This window comes from Dermacentor variabilis, chromosome 3, assembly GCF_050947875.1.
Source record: "Dermacentor variabilis isolate Ectoservices chromosome 3, ASM5094787v1, whole genome shotgun sequence".
NCBI classification, from domain to species: domain Eukaryota; kingdom Metazoa; phylum Arthropoda; class Arachnida; order Ixodida; family Ixodidae; genus Dermacentor; species Dermacentor variabilis.
This window is the reverse complement of record NC_134570.1, coordinates 118,622,334-118,648,192: the sequence shown is the minus strand read 5'-3', so window position 1 is coordinate 118,648,192 and position 25,859 is coordinate 118,622,334. Positions and strand designations below refer to the sequence as shown.

The 25,859-nt window shown below is 44.0% G+C and overlaps 1 long non-coding RNA gene across 2 annotated transcripts; it reads left to right on the top strand.

Annotated features, from left to right (window-relative positions):
• The first annotated feature begins 1,730 nt into the window (after positions 1-1,730).
• Positions 1,731-6,796, top strand: LOC142574128 (uncharacterized). 2 transcript variants are annotated; one of them, XR_012826432.1, is made up of 4 exons: positions 1,731-2,006; positions 3,106-3,264; positions 3,450-3,532; positions 6,607-6,796. It is a non-coding gene; the product is annotated as an uncharacterized LOC142574128 (long non-coding RNA). The 2 variants fall into 2 exon arrangements; XR_012826431.1 differs by lacking the exon at positions 6,607-6,796 and adding an exon at positions 3,699-4,073.
• Positions 6,797-25,859: the final 19,063 nt, after the last annotated feature.

Below are 25,859 nucleotides of genomic sequence, written 5' to 3'. Positions count from 1 at the left end.
AACACATCTTGAGGGGCATTCAGCCTTCCTATTAGCTAAGGAACCCAACAGCTTCCCCAGTGCTGCAAAGAACTACTGAGATGGAGTACAGCTCACAGAACACATTGTTAGCGTGAGAGGTTGGGCAGTGGCAGAGAAGGTACTTTGCTGTATCATCACATGTGCAAAAAAATTGCACAAGGAGCATTTGCATAGTTTACATTACAGCAGATGACACCTACCACAAAATGAGTAATTGCAATACATGGAGTACTGATATAACTTCTAAGCTGTTCCCTAGCCTCCCCTCTTTACAGAGTGTAAAATAGAGTGTAAACAAACGTGTACAAAGGAAGGAATCTGCTTTGATGCAGTACCTATATTTAGATGCATAGGAGCATAAGGGACCAGTGATACTTCTGGAATATTTATTACTTCAGAGCACGTGCAACTGACAGAAAAAATATCACAGATGATTACGATGCCCCCTAATCCGAAATTTCAATGCAGTTCTATACGTGTTGTTATTTTGCTGGCGTGTACAATCGGTCTCGTGCGGCATGTTGCAAACGGAGCGAAGTGTAGCGCCACTGCCTTGCTAATCTGGAGACCGTGTGAGCCAGCGCATGGTTCACGTATATTCGTGATTCCCAGAAGCCACTGCCAACAAACCTCCCAGACATTCCATCAATTTCTTATTGATGCATCTGCCGGTTTGACCAACATACGTTCTTACGCACGAAAGTGAAACAGAGATTAAAAGAGCATGGATACAACGTCACTAGGGTAATCTCGCGTCATTTGTGTGTTCATTGCCGAGATTGCTCCTGCAAACCCAAGTTTGAAAGTTCTTCCATTCTGCATAGGACTCAAAGCAGGATGGCAAGGGCGATTGTGAAAGCCTACAAAATTGCAAAATTACAGGAAAGGTGCGTGAGCAAGCCTTCAGTGTCGCTATCTGTAAAGGAGATACGGTTCCTCGGTTTATATTTGTAACTTTTGCAGTATGTGTTTTTACCATGCCTTGCACATCTGTACGGTTCATCGATATGTACCACTGAATGTTGGTGTAATTTCCTGTCACGTTTGTTGCCACTCGTACGGTATATATACATCGATGCGTGCGAAAATAAAATATATAGTTGAAAGTGAAGCGCTGTCTCTGTGTATGTTTCTTTCTACGTCCTCGCTCAGTCGCGCTTATACACTCTATCATCGATTCTCACCAATTAGCCCGCCAACGTGTTTTAACTATTTCGCAACGTTTGCAGTGCAAGGGCAGATTGCTGCCAGGGGTCCCTGAAAGTGATAATGCGTGCTCTCTTGTTCGATCATTAAGGCATCTTCCTATTTGCCCTATGTATCTTTTTCCATAGAACAGGAGGATGGTGTGCACTACTCCTTCGACGCAATCGCCGTCAAATTGATATAAACAAGAAGGGACAAGATAGCCAGGAAAGCATGTGCGCCCCCAAATTTAGTGAAGTGCATGTCCAGAAAAGGAACGATGATAGACTAAAGCCCGGAATTCATGGAGCGAAAAACCGGCGTCCGAGCGACGAACTTCCTCGGGCGGCGAACGCCCGACGGCCGGCGTCCAAAAATTTGACGGCCGCCGCCGCCCTGCCTGTCCAAATGTTTTCGTCGGGCCGCCGGAAGCGTCGAGCGCGCAGCGGCGGACGACAGCCAATAGGGAGGCACCAGTTTCGGTCGCTAGGCATGCTGGTCTTTCGCGCGCGGGCCTCTTCGCGTCTTCTGCCAATGCTGCTGCAACCACGTTGGTGCTTGCGCTAGTGTTGGTGTCTGCGCCGAACAAAAGATGAATTCGCAGGAATGCAGAGAGGCGGTAGAAGTGGAGCCTAGGCCCAATTGAATAATGGCCCTGCTGGAATATAACGATAAACTCATATCAGCCGTTCAGAAGCGCCCTACAATATGGGACTGCAGAAGGGCTGACTACAGAGGCCAACGGAAGAAAACAACTGCGTGGCAGGATGTCGTCGCTGAAATCGTTGGCGACCAAGAAGGTAAGTTTCCCATGTCGAATTGAAGTGACTGTTCCTTTATATAATCGAACGATGCATACATCACCCTCGGTATACGGGCGGCGCGGACAGGTGTCAGTGTTAGGCCCGTGTCGTTGGGCTGCATGTAAACAAAACGTTTCCCGCTTCGCGGATTGCCTGCGGCATTCTGATTTTTTCCCGCGTCACTTTTGCCAGTGCCAGAGCCCCCATTGACGAACCTTCGTCTAGTCTTACGAGTTTGAAAACGAAATGACAGCGACCGTGTGCGTCCCGTATCGGTCGCCACTACCGTGCTGTACGTTGCTTTTTGAAACTCGGCAGTGCGTGCGTGCGCGCGCCTCTTTGTACCTGTTTATATGCTATTCAGCATCGAAAACGCATGTCTGCCAGAGTCGAGGGATTGGCGATTTTACCTGACCATTACTGGCGTCTCCCTTCTGGAGTATACCGACTCCGTGCCGTCTGTACCAAGTACCATCGATAAACGTTTCCTTCGTCCGTGCAACTGCTTTGTAGCTCGTGAACAGGCCGCGGAAAGTACGCTTCGAACGAAGTCGGCACCTAAATGTACGCCCTTGCAATTTTTTAACAATAGCACGCGAGCGTCGACGGTAAGGCGTGTCCGCGGCCTTGTAGTGGCCAGGGAGGGCGGGATTGGCAACTTTACGTGCGGTCGTGCAAGGCGAACTCTAGTTCGAATGTGTACTGTTGCACTGTTCGCTTCAGGAGTGCCCCTCACCACTGCAAGGCCAGTGACACGTAGTGTGGTTGGCGCTCACGCGTTATTGTTAAAAAAATTGCAAGGATGTACATGAGCAAAAAGCAGCAGCTGCTTGTATAGAAAGGTGAAACCTTGGCCAAAAAAATAAACAGGGTACAGGCGGAGCGTACTCATGCAGTAAGAATGGCCGACACCACTGACGAATTGCTGTTGCTTAAGAACTTGTATAAGGTTATATGTTTATACTGTATTATAGCGCCTAGATTTTGATCTGACACTCCCTTTCGCACGTACACTGTTTGCTTACTGTGACATGTGTCTCTTGCTAGCATATTTGACCTTTCTCTATTTTGATAATGACGTATTTTCATATATTAGGTTCGACAGCCCAAGCTCGCTGGATGAGCTTGAGGGACACGTTCATAAAAAAGCTCCGCACCTGGAAAAGTGGTTCTGATGCAAGCGATAGCAAAGAAATCCGCGGGACTTACTTTAAACTGCTATTTTTTTTTTGAAGGGTTTCGTTGACATCGGAAGGTAAGCGTCAAGTTCGAATATAGTTTTATGAAGTAGAAATTTGTTCTACTGCTGGTATATCATTTATATGTTGTTGAGCTGCTAAGTGTCCTTAGGACGTTTACCTTCATATGACATTTCCACAAGACGGTGTTTGTGTATGCTGTAATGTATAAGTTGCTAAACAGCATCATTAATTTTTTCAGCACTACAAGCAATATCCCGCCAGTTGAGGCAGAGCCAGATAGTGCAGAAACCATCCTGATCAACATGTGCTGCCAAAAAGAATGTAAGACATTTATCACTTGACAAATATATCAAGTTACAGTGCATATAAAAACAAACTTGCTCAAGGTTTTCATGTCTTCACATGTCACATAGTATTGTATAACTATTTCTAAGCCTGAGCCACTCTTTAGAGGAAGGTAGCAAGGCTTAAATTTAGCCGCTTGCAGACAATACCGACGAATGCGGATCCCAGGCCACTGAGTCACCTGTGCCTGGGACTTCTAGCACAACTGACGAGGAAACTTCAGCTGAAGTATGCCGAAGTGCTTCGCCAAAGCGAACACAAGCAGTCGCAGCGAAAAGGAAAAGACACAGGCTTATGACGAAATTGCAACTGTAGATCACCTGCTTAAAAAAATGAATATGCGCCTGCAGTTTTTGGGCAGCTTGTTGCCCATAAATTGAGAAAGTTTTCAGAACGACAGCAGTCGGAATTGGAAATAGAAATTTTACAGTTGCTGAACAGGCACGATTTTGAGTGAAAATAAAGTTACGCTTCTATTTATTCACTGCTACCTTCTCATGTAAATGTCAAACCATAGCTATTGTTTCTGGCACAGCCGTCATCTCCTCCAACAGAGCTGCCAAACGTATCGTGCGGAAGTTCTCGCACATAAAGTACATGAGCTAGAAAAAAAAACACAATAACACTCTTGTATTTGAAACAAAAATCACATGTGACGTGCTTCATAGGTTCTTGCTTACTGCTTAGTTTTATTTATTTATTTATTTATACATACTGCAGCGCAATTTGCGCTATAGCAGGAGTGGGTTGAGAAAAGGTACAGAAAATGCATTGGAGTGTACAGCGGTAAACACAAGTGAACACTTTTACAAAAGAGCACTTATGAAAGGAAAATACGCAAGAAGTTATACAAATGCTACCGGGCATGGGTGAGTACAATTATGCATCTAGGATGGCGGTTGCGAAAATTCGGGATGAGCATGAGCGAAGAGAGCCAGGTAGTGAATTCCAGCCTTCGATTGAGCGAGGAAAAAAGCTGAATTTGAACATGTTGGTACGTGCGTAGTAAGGTATCAAGCTTAGGAGATGTCTTCTCGTTGATGATCCTGGCAAGAAATTAATGTAATTGTCATTTGAGAGCCTAATTAACAAATTGACAATGCAAGAATTTTAATGATTCGACACGGCGACGAGAAGAGAGCGTGTTTAGGTTCAAGGAAGAAAGTGTTGAAGAGGGCGAAAAGTCGCGATCGTAACGATGACATATAAATCGCACAGCTTTTTTCTGTATTGCTTCTAGCTTATTAATCTCTAACTCCATATGCGGGCTCCGAACTACAGATGCATAATCAAGAACAGGGCGGATTAGAGATTTAAACTTTAGTAACTTTGTGTCTTTGGGAGATCGGTTTAGCGTTCGTTTCAAGTAACCTAATTTTTTTAGTGCTTTACTGCATATGCAATTAAAGTTTTAGACTATGACATGTTATGCGTAAAAATGGCACCAAGATACTTATACTCAGAAACCTTATCTACAGCACGGCCATTGAACGAGTAACTAAAAAGGGAGGGGAAAGATTTGTTGCAGAAAGACATGAGAACGGCTTAATTGAAATAATGTTCATTTACCAAGTGTTACACCAATCGCAAAACCTAGAAAACGACTCTTGAAGGCGATAATTATCATTAGAAGAGTTAATCACTTCATATAGAACGCAGTCATCAGTATGAAGACGGATGTTAGAAGAGCAGTGAAGTGGCAAATTGTTTATATATAATAAAAAAACGAAGCGACCCAAGGACGGAGCCTTGGGGCACACCTGATGTCACATCAACAGTAGCGGAGTCAGTCGAACTGTAAGAGACGAACTGGGAGCGAAATGAGAGAAAGTTTAAAATCCAGTTAACTAAATGAAGATTATTCAGTACAGCATTAAGTTTAGCAATAAGTTTAGAACGTAAAACGGTGTCAAATGCCTTCGAGAAATCTGTAAACATGGCATCAACCAGTTGGTGCTGGAAGCCCAGCAGGTAGGTACAGAGCCAGTCTGTGGCTCCATGTCTGGCTGCTTAGTAAACTTGGATTAGAATATTTAATTTCAATTATAACTACATCAAGATCTCTTAAAAAATCAACAGTCGACCTGAACTTCATGTACAAACGCAAGATTTGTTCCAGAAGATTGCCCACTCATGAAGCCATGTTCCAGTGGAATGTGCTTTAAATAAGAGGTCAAATGTTTGTGTACAACCATTTCACAACTTTTGCAAACAAAACAAAGGTGCGAGCCTACAGTTCTCCGCCTACGTCGTCACATCTATGCACTGGCACCACAACCACTACTCTGGAAACATTTTTCTAACAGTCAAATGTCTTGCTTTACAACGACGCTGGAGGAGCACTAAACACTTTCATAACAATCAGTACGCCACTCATAAATGTAGAGTAGGCTTGATCTCTTCGAAAAACCACATAGTATTGAGAAACGTAGCGACTCTTCCTAGAGCACTCATTAACGCAGCTTTCAGATGTTAATTATTAGATGGGGTTGGAAGGCAAGTGTGTTTCCACTACCATGACAAAGCACCTTCCACCATAAAGTACTCTGCAAAGACGTCGCGCGTCTCAGCAGCATCCACCGTGTGATTTCTTGATGACGTTCCTGCCAAGCCACACAGCTCATTTATATGAGCCTCTTCTCTCCACTGGCCTGGCTTAACGTTCCCATAAGGGTCTTCACTGTCTACGTAACCAGGCGGGGAATACGTAGATTCGCTCATTGAGCACAAAAAGTTATGCAGTGCGCAGCAGACCAGCACAACATGGGTTGCATTCTTTGGCAGGAGGTTGAGGGGCCAAGAAGGACTCTCCATCGTGCCACCAGAATCCCAAAGGCATTTTCGACAATGCGCCTGGAACAAAACATTTAGCAGGTTAATAATGTGCTATTCACAGACTTTGCAGCTATATAAATATTAACAAGCATGGCTGTTTTATTTCAAACACGAGCTCTACATTGCAACCAAAGCAATTATTTTCATGTTACCTTGCTCTGCTTAGCCTATGGTTGAATAATTTTCGGCTTTACTGTATTCCTTTTCCGGGATAGGGCCGCAAAATATGCTGCTTCAGCTGAAAGCCTTCATCGCCCAGACATACGTGAGGTCTGTCTAGGTCTTCGGACGCAAGAGATGCCGACGGCAACCGGATATCTCGGTGTACATCCTGTGACGGCGCTGAGAGATTCCGGATGCAATACTGTGGTCGTCACACGTTCGCTGGTGCCGGAAAAGAATTTCACCAATATCGTGCGTACCGTTTACCTTCTGGACGGTTCATTTAAGGAGCTTTCAGAGGCAAGTGTTTACGTAGACTCCCCTTTCTTTCGAAGAACGACACTGGCACTCTGCATGGAGAAGATATTCTAGGATGTTCTTGGGAACATCGACGCAATGTTCGACCCATTGGTTTCAACGCGCCACATGACCCGTCTGATAGGTCGAAACCGCACAAAGAGTCATCACCAGCAGAGGAGCCTGTTCGGCACCAAAGCGTGTCCCAAGATAGAGCTACCTTGAGGGCAGCGTCAACAAGGGGAACCAAGGAAACGAAGCTACCTGTTGCTGCATCGAACGCACTGGAAGTAGATCCACAAGTTCTGGGAGAGTTGCAGAGAGCAGACCCAGGGTGTCTACCAAGTTGACATTCCCAAATTCTCTGTTTTCCAGGTTTTCCCTGAGTGCCTTTGCAAAATTCCCTGAGCGACACAGAACTTTGTTTTACGTCAAGACAGGCTGACACTATGTCTCCCGATGCTGTCACACTCTAGTAAGCATGCGAAAAAACGACTTAATCCAGTTTGAATAGTAGGGAGTATAATTTATTTTATTAAATCTGAAGCGAGGGGCTAGTAAAATGCACAACGAATAAGAGATCTTTGGAAAACATGGTAAAACTCATTGCAAATCGAGTGGAACATTCTCAAATACGAATAAACACGAGATGCGTACATCAATGTTTTTGAATATCTGCTTCAGTCACGAATTATGATCGACTGTCGTTACATATGTGTGAAACATAGGTGGTGTTTGAGACTCTACTGAAAGCAAAGCAAGCTGATAGAACGAACCTTTGAGCATTTTATGATGAGTAATTATAATTACAGAGTAACTAAGTATTACAATAGTGTTAAAAAAGTCATCCTACGTTTCTTCATCAAAAGTATTATATCCCCCGTTTAAATTACATGCACAAGTTATTCATTAACCTCAAGCATTTCAAGATATATATTTAAAGGCTGCTACCAACATGCCCCACATCAAGCATCCCGTAAAACATAGTAGTGTCTTCACCAAAGCGATACTCTAACGATAAATATCACTCGGAAGCAAAATGGAAGTAATTTAGGTTATCAGAATCTTCAATTGGCCGTAAGCTTAATGTTCCTGCTTTATTCCTTGCTATCACTGCATAGAAATGGCAAAAAGAGGTCGCGTCAACAAATGTGGACGCCGTGACTGAAGGTAATATGAGCTACTTTTATCACTTTATAGCAAGCTCATTGGTGTGAGGCCCGAACTTTGTCACAAATGAGTATCTAGACAGCTGGTGTGTCGACCTCAACACTCCTGACATACTCTCAGCCCGCGCACAACGCCTCAGTGTTGAGTTTCACTGCTTTAAAGAGTTTATTTCGGTTTGGATGAGGGACACCTCCATTCCGGCAACAGCCAACACTTTGTTTTTTGAGCTCAAGCTCCTTGAACAGGGTGTCTACCAAGTTGACATTTCGGAATTCCCCGAGTTTTCCATGTTTTCCCTGAGTGCCATTGCAAAATTCCCTGAGTTATGCAGAAATATGTTTTCTTCCAAGACGCGCTGAAACCATGTTGCCCGATGCTGTCCCTCTCTAGTAAGCATAGGAAAAAAATTTTAAAAGAGAACGACTTAACCCAATTTGAATACTAAGGAGTATAGTGTTTATGTTATTGAAAAAGGGTATAGAAGGTAGCGGTTAGTACAACGCACAACAAATAAAATGGCTTCAAAAAACATGCAAATTGAGTCGGACATTCTCAAATACGAATAACAAGGAGATACATACAGAAGAAAATATTTTCGAATATGAGCTATTTCGATCAACTGATAGCAAGCTCAATAGTATGAGGCCCGAACTTTGTCACAATTGGGATTATCTCTCAACAGCTCGTAAGTCAACCTCGACTGTTCTGACATACTCTCAGCCCGCGCACGACACCACAGTGTTGTTTCACTCCTTTAAAGAGTTTATGTTGGTTTGGATGAGTCACACCTACATCTCGGCATCAGCCAAGACTTCGTTTTTCGAGCTCAAGCTCCTTCAAAACGGCGGCAGCACGCTTCCTTTCCTGTTCATTCCTCAATACGTAGGTCCTTTCTGTTCTTGTCTTCCTTTTGCCACTCGTTCGCCCCACGAACCATTTGAAGCATCTTCTTGGTCAGTTGCACAGTTCACGTCCGATTTTTCGAACTCCCTAGGGGCCGCGAAAACATCCGAAAAGTCGGCCAGGTGGAAAAGAATAAATGCATGTCATTTAATGCCCTTAAGGGCTCAAACCGCCACATGTACATTCGAAAACACTCAAGGCCTGTCGGTACACGTATTAAGCATATCGATGCTCGTACTGTGCATGCGTGCATAATTAAGGAATACATACTCTGTCCCGTGGCAATAGCTCCTTTCCATGCTTGTTATGCTTCACTGCAATACTTTTGCATAAGCTTCACCAAGTAACACTACTGTAAGGAGGCGAAGCTCACTTTCGGGAACCGGCATTATGCAACGCACCGTGCTTTTCAAGCTTCTAAGTCAATTACTCGGACCACAACGGCGGAGCACGTGTCATTGCTGACAGCAACGAATTCTTTCAATAAAGAACACAGCACCCAACTGCAAGAAGTTTCATAGCGAACATCAAAGCAGCTAGGCCTAGCATTGTCGTAGTGGTGGCTACGGCTGCCAGCGGATCTGCGTTCGAGAGCGCCGGTTCGAGGCGGCGAGGTAATGAAAATGGCAGCGGTGGTGGCTTTGATTAATGCCGTTCCGCACCTGCGGTCAAGGCAAAACGTCCGGAAAATCGGACGGCAAAGAGTTCTTCCGTCCGAAATTTCAGACATTCTGATACATTTACTCTATGGGGTACGTGGTGGTGCCGCGACGCCGTCCAAATTATCGGGCATCCGGAAAGTCCGTCGTTGACAGTATGGTGGCAACTCCTCCAGCCGACGACAGGACATCAAAGACGATTCATTACGATTCCTGTCTGTTATTCGAGCCAGCATTACCGCGAATTTCGACCCTTTCAATAAAATTACAGCTAATTTTCCCTGATACAGGCACAAATTCCCTGAGCTTTCCCTGAGTTTTTCCAGACTACTCAACATCCCTGAGTATTCCCGGTTTTTCCGGTTGGTAGACATCCTGAAGACTCTACGTGGAGGGTTGTTTTTCGTCGATAGGGAAGGCAATGCTCAAGCGATGAGCAAAAGTAGAATATGGTTTTATCAAGGGAATACTATACCGACACTAAAGATCGCTGACAAGGAAGGAAGTCGACCAGCTGGTCGTTCCCGAAAGCCTCGGCCAGTTCGTCCTTAAGATTGCGCACAAAGGAGATTTGGCAGGCCAGCAAGGTATTAAACGCACCACTGGCAGGATACTGTCGAGGCGCCGGTCCTGTCGTTTGTGTTCTTCCTCCTAAGTCCTGGTCTTCTGCGCCTTGTCTTTACTACTTCAAGCATGAACCAACTAGCCCAAGCAAGAGTTATACTAGAAGAATTCTATTGGCCAGTTGTGCAGGCTGAGGTGACACGATTTGTGCGCTCTTGTGACATCTGTCAGCGCACTCTTCCGAAACACCTAGTCGGACGTGTCCCCCTAGGGAACATTCCGGTGATTGACACGCCGTTCCGACGTGTAGCGATCGATATAATCGGGCCACTCTCACCGACATCGGCAAAAGGAAACCGCTATATCTTAACAATGGTGGACTGCACAACACGCTGTCCTGACGCCGTTGCGCTACCAAGCATCGAAACGGAGAGGGTATAGCAGAAACCTTGGTGGAAATGTTCTCGCGTGTGGGAATACCCCGGGAAATCGTGAGTGACCGAGGCTGATCTTTCACTTCAAGTGTAATGCAAGAACTAAGCAGACTACTGTCCTTCCGACATTTGCCGATGACCCCATACCACCCAATGGCGAATGGCCTTGTTGAGCGTTTTAATGGCACGTTAAAGCAAATTATACGGCGCATGTGCCAGGAAAGCCCAAAGAATTGGGACAGATACTTGGCGCCATTAATATTTGCTTACAGAGAGGTGCCTCAGTCTAGTCTCGGTTTTTCTCTTTTCGACCTACGGTATGGTCGATACATTAGAGGACCAGTGGCCACACTAAAGGAATTATGGACACAAGCAACACTTGATGAAGAAACAAAGACCACATATGGTTATGTTATGGAGCTTAGCGAACGGTTACAGGAAACGTGCAGAATTGCTCACGAGGAGCTGCAGAAAGGCAAGCTGACACAAAAGAAATATTACGATCGCAAAGCGAAGCCACGTCAGCTCTGCGCCGGGGACAAGGTGTTGTTACTCTTACCTTCCGATAACAACAAACTAATACTAACCTGGAAAGGCCCATTCACTGTAGTGGGAAAACGTAGTGAAATCGACTATGTTGTTAATCTTGGCACCCGCACCAGTCTGTTTCACATCAACCTCCTGAAAAAATATGAGGAGAGACCACTTTCGACGGACACCGCGGGACGCGTGGCTGTCACGTTGCAGAAGGAACAACTGGAAGAGGACCCGGAACTGCCGTCCCTCTCACTTCAACAGCGCGAGACCTACCGTGACGTCAAAGTCGCTGACAGCTTAGATATTAACCAGAAGACGCGGGTCGAACAAATTCTGTCGAACAACCAAGACATCTTTGCGGACGTTCCGGGCAAGACGAACTTGGTTGCGTCAAGCTCACGACAACATCTACAGAGCCGGTGAACGTGCGCCAATACGCGATACCATTTGCTGTGCCACAGGAAGTAGAGGAAGATGCTGGCGCAGGGGATTATTGAACCATCGGACTCACCCTACCGCTCGCCCATTGTCGTGGTTAAAAAGAAAGACGGCAGTATGCGCCTCTGCATTGATTTCCAGCAGTTGAACAAAGTGCTTATAGCCACAGACACATGGGAGACGCACGTAAACACACTGGAATGTTTCTTGCGGCAAGTGCGGCGTGCCCACCTCACAATCAAGCCATCCAAAAGGGAAGTTGTTTCAACTTCGGTGAAGTTCTTGGGCCACATCATGGTATAGGGGTCTTGCGACCGCAATTGGAGACCCTTGAAAAGATACAAACTACAAAAAGGCCGCAAACAAAGAAAGAAGTCCGTTCCTTTCTAGGTCTTACCGGTTACTACCATGACTTCGTACCCAACTATTCCAATGTGTCTCATCCCTTGACAGAGCTCACTCGAAAACGCGCGCCAAACAAGGTAATATGGGAACAACGACACCAGGTGGCTTTTGACGAACTTCGAGAATTGTTGTCCACCAATCCCATCTTAAGGTGTCCTGACCTAGTGAAGAAATATATTGTCCGCACCGACGCATCGTCTACTAGTGCGGGAGCTGTGCTCATGCAGTGTCATAAAGGCGTTCTTCATCCTGTCGCCTACGCAAGCAGGAAGCTCCTTACGCGGGAGACACGCTGCTGCCTACTGTATTGTCTACTGTACAGCGAGAGGGCCTTGCTCTCGTGTGGGCTATTCAGAAATTCCACGCCAATCTCTTCGGCTAGCAGTTTGTACTTCAGAGCGACCACCAACCGCTCGCCTACATTAACTCGGCCACGCACACGAACAGCCGGATACTCCGCTGAAGTCTGATACTAATGGAGTACAAATTCACGGTGGAATATATAAAGGGTAGCGAAAATGTAGGCGCTGACTACATGAGCCGATTGTGAACTTACAGCGTGTTGTGTGCCTACTGCATTTATTGCGTTTGTGAACACTTCAGGAACTACTACTCCGCGTGTGGAAAGACTGCATGTGAACACTTTGCGCATTACAGACTGCGAACTATGACCATGCACGTGCTTTGAAAAGTTGTTTTAATGAAACAACTGCTTAAAGCGGGGGGTGAAATGTCATGTGTAAGCGCCGCGAGGTGCCACTAGAAGATCGGAGCCGCCACCAAGCTCTGTGAAGAACGAAGAAGGGGACGGCTGCACGAGCACGGCGGCACGAGGGCGCGCTCGCAGTGTTCGAACCAAGCGGGCAGCAGTTCCAAGCTCCTGGGCTGAACGAGGCGAGAGTTCCTGCCAGGCGAGACGTCCGTGGCAAGGTGCGGAGGACCGCGGAGCCGAGCGTGGACGTCCCAGGGCTCCTGCTGCCAGTGCTCGAGACACTGGCTGGCCCGAGGGCCGCAAGTCCTTGAGCTGCCGCACCTGAGCTGTGCCGAGCAGCGTTTCAGTCTGGCACATATGTTGCTGTGCTTGACGAGGTCCTCGCATGCGACTGCCGCACGTGTATTGCGAGCGGCGTACGAGCTGGGCAACGAGGTCGTGCTGGACGTGCGACCGTAGAACGTCGGTCACCAGCGGCGTCCGAGCCGGACATCGAGGGCGGGTGGAACAAGGCGTCCCCTGGCTGCTGCCTCTGCAGCTCCTGAGCGTGCCGAGCGCGAGAATCGTGCTGAACGGCGCCTGAGCGTGTCGTCGTCACAGCCAGCTCCAGCACGGTTGAACGCACGGTGCCGTGACAACCGAGCTATGAGCCTTACAACCCAGTACTGTTTCAGCCCGTTTATTCCAGTGTGCTGTGTGTGCGTGTGGACGAACTTACTGCCCTTGAACAGCTATTAACTCTCTGTATATATACATACTGAAAACTGCACAAGCAGTAAAACACTGTGCCGCACTCCTGGAACTGCAGTAATTCATCTTCAACGTGACAACGATTTTTCATGTGACAAAGTGGCAATGCATGCAAGAGTACCAATAACGCGTAGCCAAGGCACTATAAGCCAGTCAGCAGAGAGTCGCACAATTGTGGAATTGAAAACCAAGGCGGCCACAAGCGATGCAAGACATCGGCGAGCGAGGCATCCGCAAAGAAGACATCAAGAGGCAAGGCAGCGACGAAGAAGACATCAAGTAGCAAGGCACCAAGAAACTGAACCTACACCAAACGCACCTATAGATCAAACGAAAACAAGCAAAACGACAAGGACGTCAATAGACAACAGTACGACTTGTACTGATGTTGTGGACAATCCAGTGAATCGCAAGGCAGCAGCCAGCCCATCGGCAACTTCATCGACGCGCTGTGCCACGTCGCCTCAGCCAAGGTACGGGCTCAGAAGCACGCGCTCTGATCCAGCTACTGGAACCAATTGACTAACAACATCTTACCGGGATAAGACACCCTTTGGAAACACCTCTGCGCATTTTTTGATTAGAAAGGTAATTCAAAAACGCATTCAATGTAACCTTCATGCTTCCACTCTAAAAACGTACATTGCTGCATCTACTGTGCCTAAAGGTTTACGCCTCATGTTGAGACCTGCCACGTCTGAAATGTCCCATAGCAACTTGTCGAGGTGGGACAACACCCTCAAACTAGCTTCACTGGACCTAACGCGCATTGTTATTAACCATTATGAGTGATCCGCGAAACAGTTAACTAACAAAGAGAAGCAACTGTTTGCGACTCATAACTTCAGTACCGGAGAGAGGGAATCATTGGATAATTACAGGAAAGATAAGACGTGCGAACTTAACCAGAAGAAATATAAGTTTATACGTGACAAGGTCTGCACTAGTGTCAGCCACCCTGCAGATGCAACGACATCGACACATTCCAGCTCCGAAGAAACGGGAAATATAGTCAATATTTCTTGTAGCACATTATCGAGCGAAGAATGTAGTGTCCTTTCACGGGGTTTAAAATTTTGTCCCGCAACTGGCGGATACAATGAATTTCAACTGATTAATGATTTGTACAATTTTGAAAGAAACATGAGGTTACGCGAGTACTTCCACGATTGGTGCCCCTCTAACATGACATCTTTATTTTCGACTAAGCACTGAACTCCTCCGTCTCAAAGAGATAAATGTCTCGATCTACACATCAGAGCTGTGCAGCGAGATTTACTTGAAGCATACAAAATGCAATCACCATTCCGTCGGAACCTTAGCCCCAAACAAAGGGACGCAATTGAAAAGTTGGCTAACCGTGACGACATCATCATTAAACCCGCTGATAAAGGTGGCGCAGTCGTCATTATGGACAAAGCCAGTTACATAACAGAGGCTCACAGATAACTTAATGACCAGTCATTCTACAGGCATCTGAGTTACGACCCGACCGAACAGTTCAAAACCATGGTAAAGGACACTTTAGACAATCTCGCGAAAGAAAACAAGATAGAAAAATCTGTAGTCAAGTCATTAGTTCCCCTAAGCCCGGTAGCTGGTAGATTTTATCTCCTTCCTAAAATCCATAAGGAAAACAACCCAGGGCGACCAATAGTTTCAGCAATAGGTACCGTCATACAGAATTTGTCCCGCTTTGTAGATAACCTTATCAGCTCAATTCCTCCTAAATTTTCTTCTTATATCAAAGATACTAACCACTTCCTGCCTGATATCGCCGACTTGTGTGTTCCAAGCGACGCTTTTCTAGTCACACTGGACGTGGCGTCGCTGTACACGAACATTCCCCATACAGATGGGATTTAATCTGTACTCCGTGCATATAACGATTCTGTAGATGACAAACCCATCGACGATTCTACCCTTGGCATTATTCTAACACTAATCCTTGAACTCGACAACTTTGATTTCGACAGCGAACATTACGTTCAAACCAGTGGTACCTACATGGGCACAAAAATAGGTCCCAATTATGCTAACATTTTCATGGGCATACTAGAAAAAAATTTCCTCGATACTCGTGACCTCAAGCCATTCTATTACAAACGCTTCATGAATGACATTTTCTTAATTTGGCACCATGGTGAAGCTGCATTACTTTCCTTCATTACCGACTTTTACAACGCCGCACCGTCAATTTCCTTTTCCCATTCCTATTCATCACTCAGCATAAACTTTCTTGACGTCTCGGTATCTCTGTGCAATGGTAACCTAACGACAAATCTTTACAGAAAGCCCACTGACCGACAGCGATATCTGCATTTTAAAAGCAGCCATGTCAAGCATTGCAAAACGAGCATTCCGTACAGCCAAGCTATCCGGTTCAAAAGAATTTGTTCGGACAATAGTGAATTCACTCGCAACTGCAACCAGCTTCGTGACGCACTAACTGTACAGAAATACCCTTCACAAATAATTGACGATGCCCTTAAACGGGCCGACTGTCTCGACTGGAAGGAACTCATCTGCACGGACAAGCGATCGGCGCCGATTTCACGAACTAACTTTATCCTAACACACTCTGCATCTATTCCTAACGTGTCCCACATTCTCAGGAAGCATTATAACTTACTAACACAAAGCGACCGTCTTAAACACATTTTCACGGAATCGCCAAGGGGTTGCCTATATATCGTCGCTCTAGGAATCTGCGTGACCTAGTAACCTCTTCCAAAACTAAAGCGATTGCTCCTGCTGGTTGTCATCCCTGCGATAAGCCCCGTTGTAAAGTTTATGCACACATGACCACATCAAAGACTGCTAGAAGCACAGCATCCAATTTTTCTGTTAAAATCAACGGCGACTTCACTTGCGACAGCACTAACGTCATCTATCTGCTTGAATGTTCAGTATGTCATATGCAGTATATCGGTCAGACCGAAACATCTTTTCGTGTCAGATTCAATAACCACAAAGCACACGTTAACAGCTTGCCACACCTACCATTATCTAAACATGTTCGACTGCCAGGTCATACGTTTGACAATATCAGTGTAACCATAATACAATCACGTTTCAAATCGCACCATGATCGAGAATACGAGAATCCTTTCTCATCCATAAATTTAACACTGTGTCATCCAGTATGAACGAGAGCGTAGGAAAAGTGTCGTGCCTTTCTGCCATATCTTGATGTGCATGTTCTTGTAAAGAATTGACAAAGCATGCCAAATCAGTTTTTCCATGTCGCAATCGATATCATGTTGTACTTCATGTACAATCATCATGACACGTCAACTATATTTAATGCATATCATTTATCGTGCTTAAGTTATATTTGCTGCTGTACATTTTTCTATTATTTGCAATTGTACACGTGCTTGCACTACTGATTATGCCCGCATGCGCATGCCCATAAAAGCGGCTGCGCGCTTGTATGTGTGTTTATTCTGACGAAGGCCGTGCCACGGCCGAAACGTTGAAAACATTAAAGATGCAATTTTCGTAAGTGTGCAGCTTCGTTTCTAAAACTACCTATGCACCGTACCTGCAGAACTTCTCATATATATATATATATATATATATATATATATATATGCAAACGCAATTTTATATATTTGGAGGACAGCTATACTTTCACCTTAAGACTGGAACCCGAAAGCATTCAAGATCCCTGACTGCTACTCACACTTCCCAGCAACTGGGGCGTATGTAACCGTAATATTTACTGGGAAACACGGGTCGTGAATGGGAGGCGGGCTTTGTGGCATAAACGCGAACTTTTGCGTGGGTCACGATGCGGCGGAGGCGAGCGCCAGCTGGAAATATTGCACGGAATCGAGTGCGCCGCTTCGTGGGCTCCAAGACACCCGCGCGCCAGCGCCCAGAAATGGCGCACGCCGCGGCCGGTCTGTGGATTGTAGCAGCGCTGATAAAAGGGTGATAAAAGGGATAAAAGACGATTGCAAGGCTTCGAAGACAGCAGGTGAAGACCCCCAACACAAAGTGCTTAATTGCACCTCTTTAATGACGGACACACTGGCTTACACATTCGAGATGAAGATGTTGGTGCGTGCTCAATTATTTTTGCAGCCATTTTATTTCGGCACGCTACCATTCACATAATTTTGCTGCCCTAATTCACCTTCCTTCGCAGAAGTCCAAGAAAAACGTCATATTTTTTTTCCTTCTAAAACAATCCCATTTTAAGCAAATTATTTGCTGTCGTGTATTTGCAGTTTTCTTTTCATTATCTGGATAGTTGCAACATGTGTTCTATGTGTTTTGCTTGTGCAAAGTTATTGCCATCACGCCATTCATTTTCAACTATTCTCCATTATACCGGTGTCACACGACCACTGACGATTGCGAACAAGTCCGATCCGGATAGAAATTCGCGACTGATATTGACTACTACGTCGAACAAACTAGTTTCACATTTGAAAATATATCACCGGCATCTAGGACATGCAATAGGTGCCATGTGTGGAAGGTTGAGACCTGTGATGCCGATAACCTGTTTTCCTTTTGAATATTGGCGTAAAAAAAATTCCAGTCTGTACTTCTGTTTTGGAGGGTAGAATATCAAAGCAGAGGTGCAAAAGGGATTTTGTATGTTATAGTTCATTATGAATGCGCTACTCACGTTATGCCAAACATAACTATCTGTGTGTAAAGCATTGGACAGGGTACCATATGTATGTCTGACACATCAAAAATCTTTTCTATTCAACATTCTGAGCTCTAAATCTGAAATGCATTGTGTTTTCAGCACAAATAGCGCATATAAATATTTGACCTGCAGCACGAAGAGCTGATGTGACAAAAAATGTGTACACCTTAGTGTTATGTTGCTTTTCATGGTGTCTATGTTTACTTAGTGCACTTTTGAATTTACAGATTGCTTCACATAAAACCACAGATAAACAGAAAACTACTTGCATTTTGACTTCATGGTCACAACACGAGCATTTGTGTGGTATCCTTCCTGTCCATCGATGTGGCCTTGTACTATAAATGTAAAATGTCACACCTGCAAAGCTGAGCATCCATCTTACATTATAAACGCTTTTTTGAACGCTCGGTAGTTATGCTATAAGCACATTCTGACAGCAAATCTTGACCACGTTAATTGAACTGCGATGTAAAGGGATGTTTGTGCATAGCCATGCTTTTCTAGCGTGCTTGCAGGAATACAGCATTGTCCAGTGGCACCGTTCAGTCCAGGCTTAACAGTGAACAACCAGTAAACAAGGCGGCTGATAATACTAAGCTGACCCATGTGTAGCAGCATTATATTAGCTAACCCACACGTAACGTTGCTTTCAGTGTACTGAATAACCACAGGTTTGATTTGCTAAGTTATATAACAGCCCACACACAGCGCTCAAACAAATTCGGTGCAATGGTGAGCAATGCGCCAAGGAATGAGAGTGCTTGTGATCTGTTGATTTGCATAATAGATGTGAATGCGTACCTATTTCACCAGCACGCGTGTTTTATTCTGGAACACTTTTACATTTGGCACAGAAGCTGAGCCATTGCAGCCTCCTGACTGCAAATTTCTGTGCCCTCCAGTGCTAATGGGGTTATCATTAATTTGGCTACCTGTGTAGTAAATAGATAATGGAGCACAACAATCTTTCAGTTTTACGTGGAATACCTTGTGCTTTCACAAAACCGAACCTAAGGAACTATTCACTGGTTTGTTATGCAAATAAAAAAATGGCAATGAATATTTCCTCACTCTCTGTGCGGCTATTTCTTCCACGATTCAGCCTTCATTTCATTGGCATGTGCATGTTAAAGCAGCTGCTAATTAAGAGAGGCAAACAGAAAACCACTAACTACATCAACATTTTTACACCACGAGAGGTAACTCAACTCACTGCTAAGTCACTTGATAACCTCGGTTTGCTTTAAACAAAATGAAGGTACTAGCCAGCTGTTTATGTTATGCTATGCATTTTTTCATTTACCTAAAATATAGCTGTGCATCAGCTAGCTAGCTGCATAAATACATAAACAACATGGTTTGAATGGTTTATATCATCATCAGTTCAAGCATACATATCCAGTGGTACAACGGGAAGGCGTGGCAAATAAGCAACTGAATGCCTGACAATGCGCTTCTCCCCGCCCAGACCACAATATTGCACAACCTCAGCGTGTCACTCTGTAAGACTATGTAGTAAAAGAAGGAAAAAAGAAAAACAACAAAAATATTGCAGTACACTCAGCCTGTAAAGCTCAATACGTAAATATAATACTGCATAATAATACATAATGTAGCACTAATACATCACGTAATACATAAATGCAGTGGAGAAAAAAGAAAGAACCAAGCCGTGGTTTTAGTAAGTGAACTGGAACATACTTGATATCAACAGCTTGTCGACAAGACATTCTTATGGCTGAATTTTGAGGCACAATACAGTTCTGGACGAAAGTATACAATATAAGCATGTCTTGCACGGAAGAGAAAGAAAAAAAAACGTCATGTTCGAAGCGCCCTTTGATAAGCATGTATCTTCTTTTTGAAAATTGCTACTGATCGGCTTTCATTTATTATGCTCATGGCCATAATGTTAGTTTAAAAATGAAGGAATAAGATGTTTTAATTTTTGCTCGTAGTTTGTCCGAATCCTTTCACTGTATTAGGTGGTTTTCTTAAGATTATACGTGTGTCTTTTCTGGGAGTAGGTATCCTGAAATGTATCTGTGTTCAATTTAATTTGATTGTAGATGACTGTCGCTAGCTTCTTATAAAATATATTTTCGAATTTTAATGTGCTGTGTTTATGGAAAAGTGGAGCAGAAGGCGTTCGGCGCGGAACATTTTCGATTATACGCAAGATTCCTTTCTGCAGCCAGTGAATACTATCTTTATTTGTTTTTGTTGTTGTGCCACAGATTAATAGGCAGTAATGTATGCGCGAGTAAACTAAAGTGTAGTAAAGCTGCTTTGTCAGCCAGAGGGACAGTAAACATATTATTTTACATGCAGTTCATGCCCAACTAACTCAAGTAACCTGAGTAGAGGTTACAATAGTTCAGGTATCATGTGCATCCTGTATGAGCTTATTTTTTATATGTGGAGCAATCCAAATAGATCACGCGTGTATGATGCTGACAGTCTCAAACAGTTTCAAGTCGATCATCCTTGTTTGCAGCAATGGGCGAGAAAGGGAGCATGGCCGCCATGGTAGTGCTTAATCTTGTGCACTTTGGTCATGTGTTGTATAATGTTGAAATGTTAAATTAGGTGTGTCTATGTAGTAAGGTGGCAAATAATTGGCCGCTTAGGCTGGCAAGAAAAATGCAATTGTTTGATTTCACTCAAAATAAGTTCTTTTATGATGATCATCCTGTTTTATGTCCACTGCAGGACAAAGGCCTCTCTCTGCCGATCTCCAATTACCCCTGTCTTGCGACAACCGATTCCAACTACCGCCCGCGAATTTCCTAATTTCATCACTTCACCTAATCTTCTGCCGTCCTCGACTGCCTTTCCGTTCTCTTGGAATACATTACGTAACCCTAATGGTCCAACGGTTATCTAACTGGCACAATGCATGACCTGCCCAGCTCAATTTTCTTTCTCTTGATGTCAATTAGAATATCGTCTATACCCGTTTGCTCTCTGATCCAAACCGCTCTCTTTCTTTCTTTTAACGTTATGCCTAGCAATATTCGTTCCATCGCTCTTTGCGCGTTCCTTAACTTGTTCTCAAGCTACTTTGTCAGCCGCCGACCCTTATCATGTCGAAGTCTCTTATCAGCAATATAAATTATTTGCTTTCAAATAAACACTCCCCTTGGAAACAGTTCATGAGTATATATCTTCGTAGGGTCACCGCTATACATACATATTGTTTTTGTGCCAATCCTAATGAATGGTTTACTCACTGCTTGACCTTCGATTCCTAGCTGCATGAAGTTAACCACTTATGCACCACCTTTTTTCACACGGTGAGAACTTCATTCATCGCTGAGCACATCATTTAAGGTTATATTTCGTTTTTAATGCTTACAAGAAGTATTTATTAAATTTATACTATCCATGTTTGATGCCTCATCTTTGGTGGCTTAATATTTGTAAAAAAGCAAAAGGCATTTCATGCATCCAAGTGCTTAAGCACTCTCTTAAAATTGGCAGACTACATGAAAAGCATGAGCAAGCAACTGCAAGCATATCAGCAATCTGTACGCGGAGCCTCACACGCGTGCTCATTGATAAAGTGGTGTGTCTTGACGACCTATGCAGCTGTATTCCGCAACAGATGTGCGTGTGTTCCCTATGCTTGCAAGCTGTCATTAGCACTACAGAAACTTCGCCATCGCGCCGAACACGAGGATTTCGGACAAATCGCTTCCGGCGACACTATCACTTTCGCGTGACCTAGAACACAGCACCTTGGGTAATTCGAGAGGTTTTGCTCAACCAGTCAAGGCAGCGCGCACTGACAGTTACCGTCCGAATACGTCGTATTCTGGAAATGCCATGGCTCCTCTGCTTGGAGACCTCATACACAGCATTACAGCAGCCACAACTCAAGGCTAAAACCTCAGGCTCTGCTGGGTACCAAGTCATCTCGGCATAAAAGGCAATGAAAGAGCGGATTTGTGCGCTGCTCAAGCTTACAGCAAGCAAATTAAGAATGTAAATATGCCGTATAGAGATTGCATGAACTTACTACATAGTAATGCAAGGAAAGAATGGCAGTCCACTTGGAACAACGAACTAAATAACAAGCTACAATTGTTAAAACCAGTTCTAGGTGAATGGAAGTCATGCGTGCACCAGAAGCGTTCCAAAGAAGTCATTATCTGCCGTCTCCGTATAGGTCACACACACCTTACACACAACATTCTGCTGAAGAAAGAAGACAAACCAATTTGCACTTGCGGAGATGAACTTACAGTCAATCACATTTTAATTTCATGTTGTAAGCTGGAAAAGCTACGGAAAAAGTGCTTTTCGCCGTTTTATAACCAATGCATCCCTTTTCACCCAGCACTGCTCTTGAGCGATAATGCAATTGTGGATATGTCTAGCGTTTTTAGATTTTTAACAGAAGCTGGTTTTCTTAAAAATATGTAAATCATCACGCAGTACTTCTCCTCATACACCACAGCCATTTCTCATTCCTGAGAAAAAGGCTGAGGACTTTATTTGATTGGTTAGGAGCCTCGAGATCCTTGCCCTGGCAAGGATGGCCACTAAGGTTACCCGACCCCTTTAAAGGTTTTTATCAGTACCCATTGTTACACTCTCTTTCTTACTCCATCATGAGGCAACTCTAACTATTTAAGCACTCAACACCACCGACGATTATTTATATTTTTATAAAATTACACGGAAAATTCTCCTATACCTCGAGCTTGGCGCATGATGGCCTTAGTTGCCTATGTGCCATAAAACACAACACACACACTCATTCTTGAAGCTTATGATTTACGTAATGAGCGTTGTGTAACTAGCTAGAGCAAAGCGCTTTCCTATCGTATGTTAGCCATGTTGCTGTGCACATTTAGCAAGCAATTTCACGAAAGCTTCCTCTGATGTTACAGCGTACTTGCATTCTGCTACCCGCCTTGATTACTATGCCTGAATGGGCACACAATTATGAAAACACTGAAAGTTAGTGTTCGTTCGGTAGTTTCCTGGCAAGAAGTTATTCGCTATATAGGCATTCCCGCAAGTACAGTACATGTGTAATGTATGCGTCGATGTATCATGGACTTCGCGCGTTGGCACACGATTGCTATGTTTAATAGAAGCTTGTATTAATATTTTTGTATGTATACAGTTCGGTTTGGAGGTCGCGAGAACCAGTGTGTATTGTTTATGTTCTTGAGTGTCCTCGCGCATTTGTCTTCTATGTTACAGAGCGGATATAGGCCGATATGACAATAACGAGGTTTATTTTTAATCTAGACATTTAAATCAGACGCCGGCCTTTAAGAAAGACAGACCAACCAAATCTTAATAACGAGATGTCAGCTCTTGCAATCGTAGGTTACGGCAGTGCGTAATAATTTAAGGACTGCGATTTTGTAGCAATACTTACCCCTCGATTCTATATCACTCTTCTCGCCCACCGTTAACGGCCGGCAGTTCCAGTACGTAGCACGGGCCGGGGCGACGGTCAGACTACTAACGAATAGCGAAAAGGAATAGCATCGCTACAAAATCGCGGTGTAGCTTTTAGAAAGGTTTTCATGTGCTTAATATTTTTTTAATCCAAAGCTCTATGTTTTACTACATATTTGAGTTTTGTTGTTGATTGTCCTGGTAGTCTGTTGTTGCTGCTGATTTCGTTCCTTCCTGAAATTTCACTTGTTACAATATAGCAGTGTAACCTCCCGAGATATAAGGAAGATACATTTGTACAACCAGACGCAAATTCATGCAGCTGGCTGTGTGAGGCACTATTTGCAATTGTACATGACTCTGGTGAATCACAAATTTTCAGGTTCACAGCATAATATATTTAACATTTCTTTTGAAGGCTATGCGGATTCTGGAGGCATCCCTACATCCTGCAGGAACCTACTGCACTGCTGGAAGCTGGACAGCACGACGATAAAGCACCTGATCTGTGTGCTTTCACAAAGGTGTGTACAAAACTGGTACTACCTTTCGAGTTGTAGGATACATTTGTGTAATATGCATTCATTTTACTGCATTGCCATTTTCAGGATTTCTATTGGCTGATCACGAATTTTATGTTCGGTGGAGTGCCCTCAGTTTAATGAGCTTACCAAAAGTAGCCTCCTCTGAGTTACATATAATTGGGGGCTTGAGTAATTACGCCTGATATACTCCATATAGACTCTATATTAATCTAGCCAAATTGCTTTTTTAAGAACCACGAGTTGAGGTTTCTTGCTGTGAATAATGTGCCCTAGAGCATCTACAAAAATGTGTTCTACCTTCTAAAGACACGGTTTAGGCAAAAGTGCCTTAAGCAGTGCTTTCGCACAAAAGTTGATCATCAAGACTTTCACGGTAGCCTGTGTGGTCGGTATGAAACATGACAAAGACAGACATGGACCAACCAAATACAACATTAAAAGCAATACATTTAGGCTTCCATATGGAAGCTTTGTTCACAATGGGGCAAAAATTTAGAAGTGCATATATAAGTACGTTTTAGCATTAGACGGGGGAAGGCACCTTGGTTTCAGATGAGCGTGTGTCCTGTTGATTGCATCTCTAGCAAATCCGGGTACAGGCATGGCTTCAAATTTCTTTCCTGGCCGATTATGCTAGAATTCATCCAGTCAATATTGTGCTTTGTCACTGCTGCATGCTCTGCCAAAGCATTTGATGCCACTCTTTTTATATCCACATCGTTCTGATCTTGGCGTAGCCATTGTTTAAAGTTTGCCCAAATGTAGATATCATTCATGTACACGTTATGTTTCAACGGTTACGGATACGGATACGGTTTGTTATCGGGATGGTTGTCTCGTTGGTTTAGCATGGCTTGTCACTGGGATTGCTCTCTTGTTTGATTAGCTTCTTGTCATGTTCTTATGGATTTGATATTGCGCACAATGAGATGTTATAAACACACCTTGCATATACATGATAAAAAGGTTTACAACAGAGGTAACATATATGCACGGCACATATATGTGTCAATAAAATACTCGAGCGTCTTTCTGCCTACAGAAAAAGAAGTTATGTCTCCTCGAGGGCATGGCTGCTTGCACTAATGAACCTGCAAGCGAAGGTTTTCTCTAATCACTAATTTTTGATATCTAAATGCTTATGTGGCATGTACAAACTGCTTGCGTCAATTTCTTTGGGATGAGCTGTCTAAAATTTAATTTTCAGTAATAATTGAAATAATTAACTCCTTTCACCTGTCTTCTAACGACTAAAATTCTATGCTTGTACCTTGACGAACCTTTTATGAAATTAGTTTGATGAGGCCCAATATACAGGGCTTTCTAAATTGAAGGTATCAGTACCTATTAAAGACTATACTAACTATGAAAATGCTGCTTGTGTATGTGGTTTATTCACTTTGTCAGACAAAATCTTTACACCCAAGTGCAGTCAGTGAATTGAAAACTGCATGTCTGCAAGGGGAAGTCAGAATTGTATTTGAAGACAATTGCATCTTGTTTGATAGTTCTCGAGCACTTGTGCGTCGCTAACCGAGCACAGCTTGGCCCAATACTCAATCAGGCTTGAAGCTTTCAATGTCTGTTAATCGCTAGAACAGCACCAGATCTCACTCTGTGTCAAGGGGTGGCACACATTTGCTTAGATGTAGGCAGATGCATGTCTTTCTCTCGCATTGAGGTTCCCACTACTTTCTAGTCTTACGTGAAAGTACACAGCTCAGTACAATGCATCTATGGTATACATAAGGCTGCCTTGTTCTTTAAACCGAATCAACAAGAAGCAGCTACTTCCA